This window comes from Felis catus, chromosome A3 (assembly GCF_018350175.1).
Source record: "Felis catus isolate Fca126 chromosome A3, F.catus_Fca126_mat1.0, whole genome shotgun sequence".
Taxonomy (NCBI): Eukaryota; Metazoa; Chordata; class Mammalia; order Carnivora; family Felidae; genus Felis; species Felis catus.
The window spans coordinates 132219861-132227748 of NC_058370.1; positions in this window are offsets into that span (position 1 = coordinate 132219861).

Here is a 7888-nt window from a genome sequence, read left to right on the forward strand (position 1 = left end):
CGTGGTCTCACGGTTCGTGAGTTCGAGCCCCGCGTCGGGCTCCATGTTGCCATCAAGGAGCCCCGCTTGGGATTCTGTCTCTCCTTGAATTATACACTTAATTGAATTATACACTTACATATGGTTAAGATGGTAAATGTGATGTTATGTGTATTTTGCCACAATAAAAAAAAATTTTTTTAACTAAATGGAGGAGGTGCTGGCAGAGGGTCCATCAGTCAAGGAGGGAAAAGACATGATAACATTGAACTTGCTGGAATTTTCAGTGTTACGTATTTTGGCCAAATTACAGACAACGGACGTTTCAGGGGAGGTGGACAAGGAAGCATGGTGAAATCTTGTTTTCTGGATCATTCCTGTTACAAAAATAAACACGGGACTGCGGCGCCTGGGTGGCTCAGTCGGTTGCGAATCTGACTTTGGCTCAGGTCATGATCTTGTGGTTTGTTACGTTCAAGCCCCACGTCGGGTTCTCTGTTGTCAGTGCAGAACCCGCTTCAGATCCTCTGCCCTCCTCTCTCTCTGCCCCTCCCCTGCTCTCTCGTGCATGCTCTCCCTCTCTCTCTCTCTCTCTCAAAAATAAATAAACATTAAGAAAAAATGTGTCTGTAGAGCTCATCAGTTACAAGCACAGTTTTGCAATCTTTTCCTAAAGGAGAGGTTCACACCGAGTTATATGGGGGGAAATGTGCTTTAAAATTCATTATTATTTAATTTACTTATTTATTAAAAAAAATTTTAGGGGCACCTGGGTTGCTCAGTCAGTTGGGCGTCCAACTTCAGCTCAGGTCAGGATCTCGCGGTCCATGGGTTCGAGCCCTGCATCAGGCTCCGTGCAGACAGCTCAGAGCCTGGAGCCTGCTTCGGATTCTGTGTCTCCCTCTCTCTCTGCCCCTCCCTGCTCACGCTCTCTCTCTCTCAAAAATAAAACATCAAAACAAATAAACATTGCAAAAAATTAAAAAAAAAATTTTTTTTAATGTTTATTTTTGAGAGAGAGAGAGGGAGACACGGAATCTGAAGCAGGCTTCAGGCTCTGAGCTGTCAGCATAAACCATAAGATCATGACCTGAGCCAAAGTCAGACGCTTAACCAGCTGAGCCACCCAGGTGCCCCTAAAATTCGGTATTATCAAGCCCTTGAAATTCTACTTCGTTCCCCTCAAATGTCAGCCTTCTATGTGCTCTGCACTGTCCCAAGATTTTGTGCCGGGGATTCTGTGCTGTGTAACACAGACCAGCTGTCTCTTTTCTGTGTATGCAGCTCCAAAGGATGCCATGGTAAATTCGATTCATTTCTTTGGTAATTGTCGAAGAGATGCCTGGGAATGTTGAATTCATTATGGTGCTATCTTACCCTTCTACAGAGCTGAAAAACCATTACTGAACAAATACAAGCTTGTAATTTCCTTAATTATCCATCTGAGAGGTTCTTCTGTGCGGGGACAATTTTAAAAAGTACCGCTAGGTGAGAGATGAGTCAGACACACTTACTAAGAAAAATTATAATGATGCAGACGTGAGCGGGAGAGGGGACAAAGTAGAAGCAAAACGAATATGGCGGAACCATCAGTCTTATAGCTAAGGTTTACTCCATTTGGGGGCTCCCCCTGTGCACTAAGATATATTTTGAAGATTTCGGAATCCATCAGTTTTTATAGAGCAATGGAAAAAAAAAAACAGAGAGGAACATCTGGGGTTTGTCAACAGCAAAGTGCCTTTCCATTCATTGTACATTTCAAAGAGTTTCACAGATAAAGACAATCCAGTTTGATATTTGCACCTATTCGCAAACATCGAACACTCTTTCTTCCGCAACATGCTGGATGTTAGGTGGGCTAGCTGAAACTGATGTTAACGTTTTGCCATGTCATTAGTAAGTTTTGAAAAGGGTCTTGTGGAAATGATGTCGTAGTCGATAAATTTAGACAATGTTCTCTGTCTAGGTGTGTCCAGACAGATCTCAGATACCTTGGGGGGTATTTTAGGGATTAAGATTTGACTTAGACATTAGAGGTAATCACTTAGCAAAAATGATCCTGGGGTGTCTGGGTGGCTCAGTCCGTTGAGCATCTGACTTCGGCTCAGGTCACGATCTCGTGGTTCGTGAGTTCGAGCCCTGTGTCGGGCTCGCCGCTATGAGCACAGAGCCCTCTTTGGATCTTCTCTTCCCCTTTCACTCTGCCCCTCCCCCACTGGTGCTTTGCTCTCAAAAAAAAAAAAAAATAGACATAAAAAGAAATGATCCCAAAGCCCAGGGCATTAACCCGTGCTATAGACCGAATGTTTGCATTGCCTCCCACCCCTGAATTCATCTGTTGAAGTCCTAAATCCCAGGGTGGTGGTATGGAGGGGTGGGGCCTTTAATGGATTAGTGCCCTTACAACCGGGGCCCCAAAGAGCTCGCTGGCTCCTTCTACCACTCCTCACATAAGGAAAAGATTACCTATGAATCAGAAATAGGGGGGGGGGGACATTTCTGAATTAAGGATGGCTTCCTGCTTGGCTTCGTGTTCTCTCTGGGGTGCTTTTTTGGGTAACAGATCAATCGTTTCAATTTCTAGTATTTTTGAGGAATGACCCAGGCCACTGATTTCCAAATTCTTGCTTGCTATCATCCTGAATCATGGATTTGGTTTTGCAAGTATTTCCGGCCTTCTGTCCACACAGCAGTTAATACAAGTTAGGAATCACACGTATCTTTAAAGAGACTTAAATTCAGACTTAGCTTCTTGACAGACGTTCCTTGTGATTAGAGACCGCTTCACCCAGTCCCCACGCGCAGGGATTGACGGCAGTGAGGACAGAATAATCTTGCCAGAGCTCCCAGGTGGAAATCGCCCTCACGGAGTCCCCGGACTCCATTGTCCAGACCCTCCCGTGTCTCCCCTCCACCGCCTGATGAATCGGTGTTGACCGAGAGAGGCGTGGTTCCTGCTGTCTCGAAACTTCCATTTTGTTATTTAAAAGAAAAGAAAAGAAAGCATTAAATAAGAAGTTATGCCTCAGTATGATTTGGTGTTTGGAGAGCGGACAGAAGTTTCCTTGGGAGCACAGAGGAGGTGTGCCGGGCGGGGCTTGGTAGGAGCTGTGGGGCTGGGTGGGTGATTCTGAGGAGACAGGTCAGAGACGGGCTGCAGATGGGGTGAGGAGGGGTCTTTTCCTGGGGGACACGGTGGGGTTGGACAGGATAGAAGAACGGGGGGGGGGGATGCTAGAGACGGAGTAGACTTGATAGAATTTTTAGAGCGTTTTTCTGAGAAATTTCCTAATTTACCTCCAGTGAGCACGCTGGCTTTTGTGTGTGTTGATCTGGAAGGGATTACACGGGTGGGGAGGAAACTATTGTGGCAGGATTTTTTTTTTAATTTTTTTTTTTCAACGTTTATTTATTTTTGGGACAGAGAGACACAGAGCATGAACGGGGGAGGGGCAGAGAGAGAGGGAGACACAGAATCGGAAACAGGCTCCAGGCTCCGAGCCATCAGCCCAGAGCCTGACGCGGGGCTCGAACTCACGGACCGCGAGATCGTGACCTGGCTGAAGTCGGACGCTTAACCGACTGCACCACCGAGGCGCCCCGCGCCCCTACATTCTTAAGAGGGACCTTACACCTGAGGGGGTTTGCTGTGGTCAGACACTCCCAGCATTGTTCCTAAATAGGTGTTTTTCCCCACCCAGGGACCCCGGGCCCTAATCTTTCCCTCTCTGCCTACTGAATCTTATCTTCTCCTATCATACTCTGGATGTATACACGCTAAGTTCTCAACTTGGGTTTGTGGGTATATATATTAATCTGGGTTCTCAAGTCAGTCTTAGGCTGGGCTTTCCAGAGAAACAGTGGTGGGGAAAGGTGGTTGGGGGGGGGGGGGCAGGAAGCCAGAAGTAAAAAGAAAAAAAAAGAAAGAAAGAAACCCGCCAATACATGTTCCCACTTCAGCATTTTTGTAAAAACTTACATGTGTACCTATAAAAGAGAAAGTTAAGAAAAGTTTTTTTAAAAGGTCTATTCGTTTTTGAGAGCGCTCACAAGCGGGGGCGGGGGCAGAGAGAGGAGACAGAGGACCTGTCTGATACAGTGGGTTCTGCACTGACAGCAGGGAGCCCCGTGTGGGGCTCGAACGCGTGAACCAAGAGATCGTGACCTGAGCCCAAGTCAGACCAGACCCCCAAAGTGCTGGCATTCGGAGCTGGGGCCTTCGGGAGGTGGTTAGGTTAGACGAGATCATGAGGGTGAGGCCTCACGATGGGATGAGAGTCTTATTTATAAGAGGAAGGGACCAGAGGGCCCCTCCTTCTCAGCCGTAGGAGGATTTAGCAAGAAGGCACTCGTCTACCAACCACAAAGAGGTCTCACCAGAGCCTGACCGCCCTGGCACCCTGATCTTGGACCTCTAGCCTCCATAATGGTATCTTGTTACGGGAGACCAAGCTGGCTAAGACAATTCCCGTTGCAGCGGAGCTGGAACCGGCAAATTGCTTCTGGGACAAGTAGCACGGGGACTTAAATTCTCACTAAAGTGTAAACGACTACTACCAGATCTGTGAGCTGACTTTGGGTGGAGGGTTGGAGGGAGCACTAAGTCTGAAGAAAGTTTGTCACTCTACAGGTTGAAGGCCTAAGAGGAGAAGTGATACTTCTGCTGGCTTTGCTGGCTCTGCTAAGGGAAAAAAACATACAGATCCGGGTTCAAGTCTCCACCGCCTCACTTATTGGCTGGGTCACCTTAGGCAGGCGGAGCTGAAGGCACCTACCTCACATGGCTGTTTCCGAGTCAAATGGGATAATAAAAATATGCGTAACACAGGGTCAATGTGTGTTTTTTTTTAAAACAGGTTCTTTTATTTCATTTTATTTTAAATTTATTTATTTCTTTTTAGAGAGAGCGTGAACAGAGTAGAGGGGCAGACAGAGCTGACCATTTGCTGGCCCTGCTTCCTCAGCCTACAGGAAGCTGGTGGGAGGGGGTCAGGGGCTCTTCCTGTCGCCGTCACCCCAAAGAGCTGTGAGAGTGAATAGAGCTGGGTATCGGAGTGTGTGTGTGTGTGTGTGTGTGAAAGAGAGAGAGGGTCCCGGTCCAGGCCTTGTCCCTGGAGAGCTTTGAAACCCTGCGAGATCAGCTCACAGCGACCTGGTCCCCCGCGGTACGTCTGGTCTGGTTGGGGTTCCTTGCTGTCCAGGCCAGGCCATGGGTCCCCCCCCTTGATATTCGTGGTCCCCCTGGTCCGGAATGACCGTCCATCAGCCATCACTCCTCTCCTGATCCTTCCCAGCCCGGCCTCCTCCATACCAGGTCATCACTTTCCCTCCTTGGTGTCCAGAGTCCCCCCCCTTGTCTCCTCCCTCGAAATTCTGCCTCCCACGTGGCCGGGAGATGCCCTGAGCGTTACAAAGGCCTGCAGCAGGTGGGGCAGGGAAACAATTCTGCCTTTTCTTTTTTTTTTTTAATTTTTTTTCCAACGTTTTTATTTTTATTTTTGGGACAGAGAGAGACAGAGCATGAACGGGGGAGGGGCAGAGAGAGAGGGAGACACAGAATCGGAAACAGGCTCCAGGCTCTGAGCCATCAGCCCAGAGCCTGACGCGGGGCTCGAACTCCCAGACCTCGAGATCGTGACCTGGCTGAAGTCGGACGCTTAACCGACTGCGCCACCCAGGCGCCCCCAATTCTGCCTTTTCAATGGGTTGTCTGTCAGGGACCCAAGAAAGGTGGCTTCGTGTCTTCAAACTGAAGAACTGGCAGTTTGGGGTCAAAATTGCCCCAAATCATGTACCCGTGGTGGGAAATGGTGGTGGTGGCCGATGGGACCCAAACAGGCGGTTGCATCTGATTTCGAGGAAGAAGGGTGCAGGGTCCCCAGTGCCGCCGTTCCCTCTGCGTCAGCCCACGGGCTGTCGAGCTGTGGTGGCACACATTGGTTTATTTGCTGTTTTCAATATTTATTGCCTAATGAAATGACAAATTGCATCGGATGCAGCTGTCTTGTCAATGAGGAAGCGGAGTAATTAAGTGTTAAAATTATATTGCTTCAGTCCCCAAGCTGTGCTGGCTTCGTGTAAATTGAACGGCTATAAAAGATCCCACACAGGCTTGGTAAATGGCCTGTCACATCCTGGAGGAAGGGGACTCCACGGTCACCAGGACCTTCTGGACTTCTCATGTCAGAAATGACAAATGGACCATGCTTTCCTCCTTAGTAATGATCATTTGTCACTGCTGGGGGCAGAGGAACAGGCCAGGGTGCTCATTTGCCTAATCTGCGGAGGATGGCCTTGTCGGGTGAACTGTAAGTGCCCGGGCAGTGCTGGGGGCACCCGGAGGCCAAGTTTGGTCAACAGTGCAGCTTCTCTAGGTCCCCCGGAAGCCGTGTGATGAGCCCAGACTTGGCCCTCCCAGCCCAGCACACCGTTCTCCCCGCTTCCGACCCCTCGCCCCATTTCTTTTTTTTTTTTTAATTTTTTTTCAAAGTTTTTATTTATTTTTGGGACAGAGAGAGACAGAGCATGAACGGGGGAGGGGCAGAGAGAGAGGGAGACACAGAATCGGAAACAGGCTCCAGGCTCTGAGCCATCAGCCCAGAGCCCGACGCGGGGCTCGAACTCACGGACCGCGAGATCGTGACCTGGCTGAAGTCGGACGCTTAACCGACTGCGCCACCCAGGCGCCCCATCCCTCGCCTCATTTCTGATGCCAAGACTAAGCACCTGTTCCTGGACCAGTAGGTATTAAAAAACAAATTTTTTTGAAGTTTATTTATTTTGAGAGAGAGAGCAAGCAGGGGAGGGGCAGAGAGAGAGGGAGAAAGAATCCCAAGCAGGCTCCATGCCGTCAGCACAGAGCCCAACGCAGGGCTCAATGACACACAAATCGTGAGATCATGACCCAAGTCAAAGTCAAGAGTCGAGGGTCGCCTGGGTGGCTTGGTTGGCTGAGCGTCCGACTTCGGCTCAGGTCATGATCTCATGGCTCATGAGTTCGAGCCCCGCATCAGGCTCTGTGCTGACAGCTCAGAGCCTGGAGCCTGCTTCAGATTCTGTGTCTCCCTCTCTCTCTCTCTCTCTGCCCCTCCCCTGCTCACACACACACTCTCTCTCTCAAAAATAAATAAACATTTAAAAAAAAAGGTCAAGAGTTGGATGCTTAACCGACTAAGCCACCCAGGCGCCCCTGGGTATCATTCTTAAGTTGGGGTGAAATATGTATTACATGGTATTTATCAATGTAACCATTTGTAAGTGACTAAATTCAGTGGCGTTCATAACATCCCTGTTGCTGTGTAACCATCATTATTATCTACACCTGGAACTTTTTATCATCTCAAACTCAGTCCCCATCAGACGATAGCCCTCCCTTCCTCCCCCCAGCCCCTGGCAACCTCTACTCTATTTCCTGCCTCTATGAACTTGTCTGCTCTGAGTACTTCAGTTGAGAACCCTAGAGCATTTGTCTTTCTGTGTCTGGCTCATTTCCCTAAATGTTTCTAAAGTCCATCCGTGTCGTGGCATCTATCAGAATTCCGTCGTTCTGTATATTCCACTAGGCCGGCTTTGGGAAGGGTCCAAGCGGCCCTGCTCGGCCACACGGGTCCCACTCAGCCCTGGGCCCTGCCCAGCCATCACTGTGGGGTGTGAGGCCAGGCCTCTGGGCCGCCTGCACCCGAGGACGTGGTGGACCCCTCCTTTTCCATCCGTCCTCTTTGACTCCGGGTTCACGAGCCACGGGTGCGCGGAGGGATTTGCGGGGAAAACACGGCAGAAGCCAAGAGCGAGTTAGTCCTTGGATTTTGTGAAACACCAAGACGCTGAGAAACATGGAGCAGAAAATCCGTTTGCTTTTGTATAACCAGTCGCGCAGAGCGACCCTCTGTGTCTGTTGCCATGGGGACCG